Consider the following 10,771-nt stretch of genomic DNA (forward strand, 5'->3'; position numbering starts at 1 on the left):
GGGGGGGGGGAAAGGAATCGCATGCAAATGCGGATTTTTTTTTTTCTGGCTCATGGTTAGCATTAAACATTACTGGGAACAGAATCTTGCCTTCAGTTACAGAAATATTATTTATATTCAGTTTGGGGCCTGTTCCGCTGTTGCATAACTCCCCAAGTTTCAGTGGGGCTCCACCAGCTGGGAATTTGGCATGTTTTACCGCATAGTGTGGTGTTTCTAATTTTCTCCCTTATGTCTCAGAGCAATTTGAGCAGGGCATTAGAAGATTTGGGGCATATGGGCTCTATTCCCAGCAGCACTGTGGGAGTGTGTGCACATCTGAGTACTACTCAGCACTTACATCTTCCCTGTCTGTAAAATTTCCCTTGAGCTTAAGCTGAAATCCAGAGAGGGCCAAGGTGGCAGTGATAGCAGTAGTTATTACCATGATACACTGAGGTAGTTGCCTGGCTCTCTGACAACATTGGATGGATGCACAAGTAGGAGAGAGGGTGTGTGCATGAATGGCACTGAACATGCATAGGAATGGTAGAGCCCATTACCTGGTAAATGTTTTTTGTGGAGAAAGTGGGACTGCAACATTCTGGTGTTCCTGCCTCCAGCTTTATTTTTATTTTCCTGCAATACTGTATCATCTAGGACCTGCTAAGAGACCTACTCCCGTAGATTTCAACACTGCATGGGCTCAGGAAAACAGAGATCAGGCTCTGAGAAAGACCTACGGTGAGAACTTTCTCGGCTTGCTGGGGATGTTTGTAGCTTCTCCTCCCCATGTCTCTAAAAACAGCCAAAAACAACACTGAGTCATTCCAGACTTGCTCTTCCCCAAAGCACAAGCATGTTCCCCGCCCCATGTCCATCCAGAGATGTATTGCTGCAAAGAGTTGTGAGAAGGGATGCGGGCTGGGTGCTGAGGCCCATTCCTGATGTTCCTTGTGTATGGCTTTTGTAGTTGCAAGGAGTATGGTGCTTTCAAGCTGTGGCAGAACTTCTGTGTAGGTGCTCCCTTATGCTTTGCAGAGGGAATGGAAAGAGAAGGGGTTGCAAAGACCTAGTGTTTAAGTTGATCTGGCTCATCCTGGCTGAACTGGACTGGGATGTGCTCATAGGAGCAGCCTGGCTGGCTGGCTGGATGTTGTGAGCAGCTGTGGTTCAGGATCCCAGTACAGTTTTGGGAGGATATGTCTGTTTCTGGAGTGCCTTGCTGAGCAGAACTGGGGTGTTCGCTGGCTTGTTGCCTCCGCATAAGCTTGGGCTTAGARGAAATTTAAAAGAAACCTTCGAGTCAGTGAAAGCATGAGGTTGTTAGCTACAGCCATTGTCTGAATGTTTTCCAGATTCCTTTCATCTCACTCGAAATATATGCGGAAAAGTCACATTGGCCAGTTCCCGCACATGGAAAGAGCTTTGGCCCTGGGTTCTCTAGGGTCCAGAGGGCTTGAAGGGGCAGGCCAGGTCAGCTCCAGCCACCCTGCAGACAGCTGGGCTGGGGCACCCTACTGGGGGGGCTTATTGCCATGGATGCCCAYGCTTGCACCTGTCCCCATGTAAGCAATACCCCACCTGCCCCCAGYCCCCTCCAAGGCTTACAGTTCCTACCACGTGGAGTCTCTGCCTGGGTGTTTCAGTTTGATTCAATATTCAGTGGCACGTGATTTATGAGCTATGCTCTCTGATTTATGAGCTGTAGGGCTGGCAAAGAAAGCCAGATCAGGCACTTGGCTATTGTGCAAACAGAGATGACACATAATATCCAAAGTAGAAGAACACAGGAAAGACAAAATTACACAGATTGTTGAAATRCTCTCCTCAGCTGTGGTGTTCATGTGGATGAGTAAAATCAGAATAAGAGTTGTTTGGTTTTGTGTGAGAGTTGGGTTTTTTAGTTGTATTTTTTTCCTTCATTTGTGCTTCATTCAGCCCAGGCAGTGATGCTAGGCTCCATAGGGTAACTTGCAATTTTGGATTTGGGTATTAACATAAAACTGTTTTTTGAGTTTCTACCAACCTATGGTATTGTTTTGTATTTTTCCTCTCCTAAGCTTCAGATAAAACTTACTTTTCTTACATGCCACAAAACTTGTGCTTCTGACTTACTGAATACTTTATTAGTTTCTTAAGATTTTCCTGAGTGTACATTTGAAGAATTGCCTTTTTCATTCAATACTTGTTAAACGTCAGCAGTGGAGATTCAGCCATGAAATAGGTGAGAAAAACTGAACTGGGGAGGGGAAGAAGTACAGCCTCAGGGTGTGCTGTGTTCTGTCCTGTAACAGCAGAACAGATTTGAAGTGATTCAACAAACTGGTGGTGTAATTGAGAGTAGAATCCAACCTCTTTAATTTTGTCAAAGTGAGCAGCAAGCAGTTATAGTCAATATCCTCCTTGACAGAGCACAATCACGTTTGATCAGTCTTTGCTGCTGAGCAGTACAGCAATCACTGTTCTTTGTTTACTCTTCTGTTTGAATAAGTTCCTCTTTTTTAATTTCAAAAGCAGAGATTTCTGCTGAAGCAAAGCACTTCTTTCAATGCAATTAAACTCTCCTTTTGATATTAAARGAAAGCAGTTTATTTTACTATAGTGTGCATCTGTGTGTGAGTGAGCTAACATGGAGGACTGTTTTATGAGATTATAACAGGATGAGAGATGTAGAGAGCAGTTAGTCATCCACATGAGTGTAGTGACACCAACCCAAACTTTGATCACCAGGAGCTCTAAGCTAGCAGTTTTTCTTCTGTGGAAGGCGCACTTTCCTTTTGTAGCCTAGCAGGAGGAAGGTCAGCTCTTGAGGGCCTTGTAAGGCTGAAGATGGGGAGATAAAATTCAGTAATACTAGTTTAGAAAGCTATTTAGGACAGAAGGTTCAAGAACTCATGAACTGGTGAAACCTACAGGACTGCCACTGGCCTAACTATATGGTGGGGAGTGAGATACCTCTCTTCAGGATGATTTCTCAGAGAAGATAACTATGCATGTATAGGATGGTGAAGTGAGTCTGTAGTTTTTCTCACTTCCATTATTTATCATGGATTGATTACATTTGGGGCCTGGTTGTGCTGATCTCTGTGGGTCTGTTCTGAGGCAGGTATCAGTCAGCCCTAGGCTCCTGCTGGCAGCAGAGGCCTTCAGCTGAAACCCCTTGTGTTACGTATTGACTCAGTACAATTGAATAAATACAGCAGACAAAGGGGGGGATAGCAGAAGAGCCACTGTGTCTGAAGGTCCAGGATTCAAACAAGGATCTGAGATCCTTGGCCCAGAGTCAGACTGTTCCTGCAATGAGAGAAATGTGAGGAATACATGGAGCTGAGACAGAAGTAGAGACCCAGGCCTGAGGATGCTAACTGCTGTTCTGCAAGAAGCCACCCTTTCTTGTCTGCCATCAGTGCCCACTTGCTCTAGGTGTCTTATGCCTTCCTCTGCAGCCACCACTATGGATTTCTAGGGCTGTGACACAGGGAAAGCAGATGCTTGGACCGTGGAAGTTCTACCATGCCTTGTCTGTTGTCCTTGCAATTGCGCCTACATTTGGTTGCCTCCAGGCCCAAGCTCACACAAACAACCCTTGTGGGACTGCCCTCAAGTTTCCCTTAGTGCCAGGGATACATGTTTACCATGAGATATGCCCTGCGTTTCCCTCCCCACCATATGCACAAGAAACAAAAACTGCAAGTGAAGACAGTAGAACAGAATCTGCCCTTGATAATGCATTGGGGGGGGGGGAACTATAGAAACTTTTTTCTTTATGCTAATACTTGGTATCACCAAGGTCTACAACATGGCACGGAATACCCTGACCTAAACATGAGAAACGCATGCAAATTGGAAGAAATAGTAATCTTACTCTAAGAAACCTTCTACTATGTGAAGGATGCTGTGCAATTGCACACAAGGAAATGGCAGAGGATCTACATCAGTGAGTGCTTAGCAATGAGACTATGTTAAAGATGGCAGTGGGCAGATGGTGAGTAGAAGCAGAGGGGCTGGAGCAGGGCTGGGAGTTGAGGCAGGTCCCAGATTCTGGTGAGATCCAACAGGAGCAGGAACTGGTGGCTGTCTCCTTGCACAGAGGCAAATGACTGTTGACATGTGTTGCTTCCACGAGGAGCTGAAACTCCAAGCTCTCAAATGCTGTCTGCTATCATGCCTGTGCTCTCTATCAGCATCCCCACCCTCTAATTTTGGAAAGAAAACTGAAAGTTTGTCATAGAACCCATGAAAGGTCATTGACCTGAGGTTTTAGTCTCTGCTGTGTCATTGACTGGCATTTGGCTGGTAACATTCATCCTCTGTTAGTGTAGTAAGGACACAGTTAAGGAAAGCGTGGCCTAAATGGATTAAACAGTTTAAGACATCAGCTTAATTTTTTCCATTTGCATTTCTTTTCAGCAGAAAACTAGGTATTGAACTAAAAGTAAATGGTGGAAAAAATCCACTTTCTGTAGAAGTCTGACTTTTCGTGTTGACAAAAGACCAGCCCCTTCTACCTCTGCTTGCTATTTCTCTTATTTGGTTGGTAAAAAGTGTTGTGTGGTAGGGTGTTTTTTGTTAAACCTGGAGGAAAAAGTTCAAAACCCAAAACCTTGGAGCATGTTTTTAAACCATGTGATTTCTGGAACATCAAAGAATTGACTCTTTGGGTACTAGCACTTCTCTCTCACAGGCTTCTAGCCCCCGGGGTATACTGAGAGCAGCATATATTGTAGCTAGGGTCTGTGGTGACAGTATTTTAGGCTTGTGCAATTTTCTTGCCAGAGGCAAAGGATAGTCTRGGAAATCAGCCAGGAGAAACTTACAATAAGCAGGGCAAGTGGTATAAATGTAAGAATAGGGTGGGATGCTTGGATGTGGAAACAGTTGGCCTGGGAATGTATTCAAACTGCATGGCAGCTTCAGAAAAGGAAGCTGGAGTGAAGGCATTTATAAACGCTAGGGCTTTGTGTAGATCTAGCCTATTAAAAATTAAAAAACTTGGGGGCGGGGGGGGGAAGATAAACATGTTGCTCTTGGGCCGTAAAGACAGTTGGATCAACACTCGGGTACATACATCAGCAATTTCCAAGTAAAAAGGATCTGGCTTTCTTCGGTACTGTTCACATGACAGGGAGTAGTAAGCCAAAGCACTATAAAGCAAATGAGGAGGGAACACACATACCAAAGCAGCCAGGATATTCAATTTACTGAATGTCCCTTTATTTCTGCTTTTTGTGCTAAAATAGATTGGAAGAGGCAGAACTCTCTAGCCAACTGTCTTATCTTCATTGAACTTAAGTGTTATTTATTCGCACATACACAGATCCAGTTCCAGCATGGATGAGCTGATTCTCTGATGCAAATGTGTAAGTGTGCCGAACAGGAAATGAGTGCAGTGAGAAAAGGTTAGAGGATAAACGAGTTTAATTCTTTTAAATGCGTGTAAGGGCATTGGAGGGAGCATGCATCTCTGCTAAGCAGGGCACCATTTACTTACATAGGAAGCAAGGCACACACAAAGAAAGTTCTGCAAAGTCTTCTGATGGAGAAAGCAGCTGAGGGTGAAAATCCAAGGGAATAGAAAAGAGAAGAAAACAAACTCATGGAGTCCGTACATTCCAGACATAACATCCCCAAAAGGAAAAAAGTGTGCTATTAAAAAAAAAAAAGTATTTGGTGAAATAAGGCCTTGTGTGTTTCTCCAAAACCACCAAACGCCTTCAATTCCAGTCCTGTCTCATGCCAAGTATGTGGAGGTAACCACATTGTACTGTTTGAAAACAAGCCTCCTCATATAAGAACTGTATGTTGATGATGCCTCGTGCCTGCTCAAGCCCAGCATTACAAGGCGTGCCCTTCTCTTCGTCACTCGCTGGCTGAATAGAGGCCCTTCTGAGCAGAGCTGAAGATGGGGATAGGAACATTCTGCACCTTAGAATATTTCCCAGATCAGGCAAGGTATTTGTCAACAGGTTGAGTTTATATACTTAGCACTCCACCCAGTGTGGTCTCTTGGCTCTGCATCCAACTGGTTAAATTCATCTCAAGTGTGGATGTCAAGCTGACCTTCCCACACAATGCAGAAGGATTCCTGTTTCCACCTTCATCACTTTCCCTGCCAGCTTCTCTCTCCTATTATAACATGCACTGAACAAGCATCCATCTGACAGTCGCAACTCCACCCTCAAAGCCAAAAGCCTGCAAAGAGAAGTCAGTGCTAACTCCTACTTCAGCAGGCATCCAGTGTATTGATGGCAACTTTTGTGGATCCAGTGTTGTCTTGTGTCTGCCTAACCCATTGTTGTCTCTTTCTGCCCGACCACAGAGTGATCTGTCTGTCTTCTCTGCTGTTACTCAGCTTCTTTATTCTATCACTTGCATCAGGCCCTAAATGGACAGCCAGTGCCCAAGGCTGGATTGTCAGGGGCTTACAGCCCCCTCCTTGGTTGCTGCTGCTCAGAGGCAGGACTGGCAGGAGGTGCTACTTTTCTAATACATACCAAGCTAATGAAGTAGGCACACACAGACTTGACAGGGATTTGGGAGTCAAAAGAACCCAAGTGTTTCTTTCTTTCTCTACCCCAGTTCCTTTGCAAGAATGTTTGGTGAGATGTATGAAAAGCATAAATCATTCCAAGAAGAGTCTCCATCCCTGTGACTTAGACGCAAATGAGAAACAAGAAAGAAATAGAAGAAACAACAACTGTTTCATTACTCCTGTTCTCTTAAGCTTCTTGGGAGCTGTACGTCTTCTTACTCTGGGTTGACTGTAAGGTTAGGCCACAATACCCTGTGGAACAGTTTTACTTATGTTTTCTTCCTAAAAAGACAAGATGGCTGCAGCGAGATTTTTACAAAGCACCTGTTTTAAGGTAGCACAGGAGAATGAACCAACTTTYGTCTCTTTGGAGCTTTGACAGAGGTGAATGCACGAGGTCTGTGAATCTAAGGGTTGTGCTATGATGGGAGTATTGACCATCCTTTAAAACTGTTCCTTTTGTATTGCTTTACCCTAAATGTTCCTCAGAGCAGGAGGAGGGCTGTGTTTGTTCATCCATGCTGTGCAACTGATTCAAGTATTAGTAAATTGAAATACTGTAGCCTGGAGCATCAGTTTCAGATGGTGAATAGATTCTTTCCCCATCCCTATTCCTACAGCCTGGCTGCACAGCTGATGTCTAATGTAGGTTAACAGTCTCTCCCTTTGGCTGTGCAGGCAGATGCAAGATAAATGTCTAACATCTCTGCTATTTCCTTTGCTTCTGTCTCCAGCTCTATTCTTTCATTCTTCAGAGGACAGATCACTTCCTTAAACAGTTGTCTGTTATATACAGTACATACCAACATAAAAGAATGTTTAAGCATTCAAGATGTTCTGTAGCTGCCCATGATAATTTTGTTTGTGTGCCTCTGACAAGCTGGATTAGTTTTCCTGCGCTTGTTTGCATTTTTTTTCAACTTGCATATAGTGTTTGACTGCATATGGAAATGCTTGGGGATGGTTGAAGGGAACTATCACTGCCTTTACCTTGTGTGTGAAGGAGGAATGGGTGAAAAACAGTAAAGACAACACTAGAACCACATCATCTATTTATGATGCATAGTGAGTTCCTGTGTTTTGATTCACATTACATCTTTGCCTGATGATAGGAAGTGGGTCATCAAAATAATAGCAAATGCAGTGTGGATACTTCTGAAATCCTCTAAACTTCCTAAATCCCAGTCAGCTGGGTAAAGCAGATATGTCACTGATGATGCCAGAACATGTGATTTCTCCTAGGAATAAATGAACATAAAAATGCCTGTGCTCCTCTTATCAAAATCACTTAACAGAAGATATATGTTGACTGCAAAGGGCTCACCAGGACACCTGTAGTCAGTGGCAGAAGTGGATGGAGCTGTGTTTGGGAATTCATTGCTCTTAGGGAGTTCTTAAAGGTAATTTGTCTGCCTAACTCACTAACTCTTTGAAGGCATTACTGAGAGAGAGCCAGTCTGAGTCTCTTAGCATAGATACAAGGCCAGGAGGAAAGTGAATAAAACCCTTGAAGTTCTTTATACAAACCCATCAGGTACAGTGCAAGAATAAACCTGGTATCTTTCCAGCACCTAGTTAATGGTAAATTGACTTATTCTTTGTCTAGATAAAGCTGAAACAATCTAGTGGACTTGGAAGAGACAAGCCATCTGGGTGGGTGATTTCTATGCTGCAGACAAAGGGAATGCAGTGCCCATTTAAGTCTGGATTTCTATTGCTTTAAGGAGGCCTCAACAGCTGGATATTGGCATCTGGTCCAAATTTTTCTCTACTGGGGATCTCTTCCTCTTATCCATGTCTTTATCCTCATTTAATGCATTCAGTGGCAAGGAATGCAGAGCACATAACACCAGAACGTCAAAAGCTGTTCTGATTTCAGAGTTTTCCAGGAGTATTTCCAATTTTAATTTAGAAATACTTTAAAAGCTTTCTCTCCTTATTACACATTTAGTATAAGCCAAGGTGTCCCTGCTGAGGAACCTTACGTACAATCTCCAAAGCAATGTTTTTAACCTAGGCTTCTGAAGCAACATGACTTAGACGTTTACTTTGTGTGTCAGACTTCGTACTCCTACCCTAATATCTTTGGTTGGTTTCAGCTACACTGGACACAAGTGGTAGTTCATTGTCTTCCTATGTGTTTCAGAAAAGCAAGCAGTTAAGATAAAGGGAAGTCTGGCACCTCTGAAAAAGTGTCAGAAGTCATGTGAGAAGATTGGAGATACCAGAGAAGATACATGTCACAAATGCCCTAAACACGGGAAGACCTTCAGTGGGAGCTTATCCTACTTTAGATACCAGATGATCCACCAGCAAGATGCAATGCTATAGAAAGCTGCACTTGATTTGTTCCAGAGCTCATGGAAGTGCTTGCCAACTTCTGAAAAATGTTTGCTTTCTTGGGTAGCCCTGGGCTTGAATTTTAGTTGCCTTCTGCAAAAGTTAMATTTCTTCAGACACTTGGGAAGACTGATTTGGGGGGAAATCAGTGGAGGACAGACTGAGAGATGTAAGCTGATTGGTCAAAGAGCTTTCATGTTCTATGAGTCACTGGGTTTTGGATGGATTGCTATGTAGCGTGGATGCCTTTTTATTCGGATATTACAGTTTGGGGGTTTTTACCTCTAACTGCTAGTTCATAGATCCTTGGAGATATATATAACAAGCTGGAAAAAAGACCAGAATGCCAGAAAAAATGAAAAGTGAGAAGGTCACAGGCATCCTTGATGTATGATAGAGTAATATTTCAGTTACAATACAAATGATTTATTTACTACAGAGTAATTCTGTACTGATAATAAAATCACGTTTCCTCTTGGAACACCCCATTGCTGTTTGCAGATCAAAACTGTTCATTCATGAAGTTCCATATACAATCCCATGTCCCTGTGTCTCATGGGTGAGTCTCACCAGGTGCCAAATACAACACTAATTCTGCTCTTGATCACACTGGTATTGGTCTCATCCAGGGGAGAACTTGGCTTCTAGACCTTGTGTCATGTTTTAAGAAAAATAATATTGACTCAGATTATTTCAGAATTATTGTTTATAGCCAGCAAATTTTGAATCAAAACAAGCAGACACGTTTTCCTCTTATTCTCTTTGCTAAATAAGCCATGGAAAAGGTTTCAGTTTGCAGATTTTTTTTTTTTTGTCCCCCAAGATTACTATGTTTTATGTGTTCTACTTCATCCCAAGATCATGCTATTGTTCTCTTTAAAGTTTCCTAGGCCATTAATCTTTCCCTATTGTTTCCATTTGGCCTTGGGATAGGTCAGCTGGAAATTGCATTGCCAGAGAGTATTCTGGTCTTGAACACAAAAGAAGTGGGGAGAGCCTCCAAATACTGTCAGTTCTGCATTCAGAATGTTTAACTAAGTAAACCAACACAGGCTCTGTGTTACTAAATTCTTTATCTTCTCAAGACCAGCAGAATATACTAGGCATCAGGCACTATATTCAACAACAGCTCCTATTTTCTTGTTTAAAAAGTAACTCTTTGCCCATCCTATTTCCATGCTGCTCTCGTTTTTTTCCTCCTTTGTCTTTAACTATCCACCAGGGTCCAGTATACTGGATATGACAGTTCAAAATGTGTATTTAAGGCTCGGTGACACACAGCTAACGCTGTGGCCACAAAGGAACAATTATGGCACTTCAACCATGTGAGCCGCTGTAGTGTTGCAGATCCATCAGTCTTTCCATTGTGACTCCTCCCCGCTCCCAAAGGATTTATAGACGCATTTTTGAGAGAGCTCCAGTAACTAAAATAAAGATGTATTTGTTTCCACAGAAATGTTGCAGCCATAGTATGTGGCTATTTAGAGAAGATAAAGTTGAAGCTCTAGCAAACTCATGTGCTGTAGTGGCTCCAGTGGTGGATTTTCAAAGCTTTGTGCATTAGTCTTAAAGTGCGTTACTTTTAACCAGTTTTTTACAACCACATTTACTGTTTCTGATATGAGGTTCAAGTTTGTTTCAAGTAAACAGCAATCATCTTAAATCACAATCCACGCTTAGATAGCCTCTAGTGGTGTGTTCCTCACTTCATGAGTTGGTCAGTTCAAGGCACTGGTGTTGGRCTGGCAGTTACAGCCCCAGGCAAGTCCAGAGGAACTAATTTTTGTATGGGCAGCAAATGGAGACTATGTCCAGAAGATCTTTGGCTGGAAGTCATGAGCGAGCTGTGCCTGTGTCATGAGCTGGCTTAATGACACATTGCTGTGTTACAACAGGACTGAGCCTGTGCTAATAAAC

Source organism: Apteryx rowi, unplaced genomic scaffold, assembly GCF_003343035.1.
Source record: "Apteryx rowi isolate R43461 unplaced genomic scaffold, aptRow1 scaffold_75, whole genome shotgun sequence".
Lineage (NCBI taxonomy): Eukaryota > Metazoa > Chordata > Aves > Apterygiformes > Apterygidae > Apteryx > Apteryx rowi.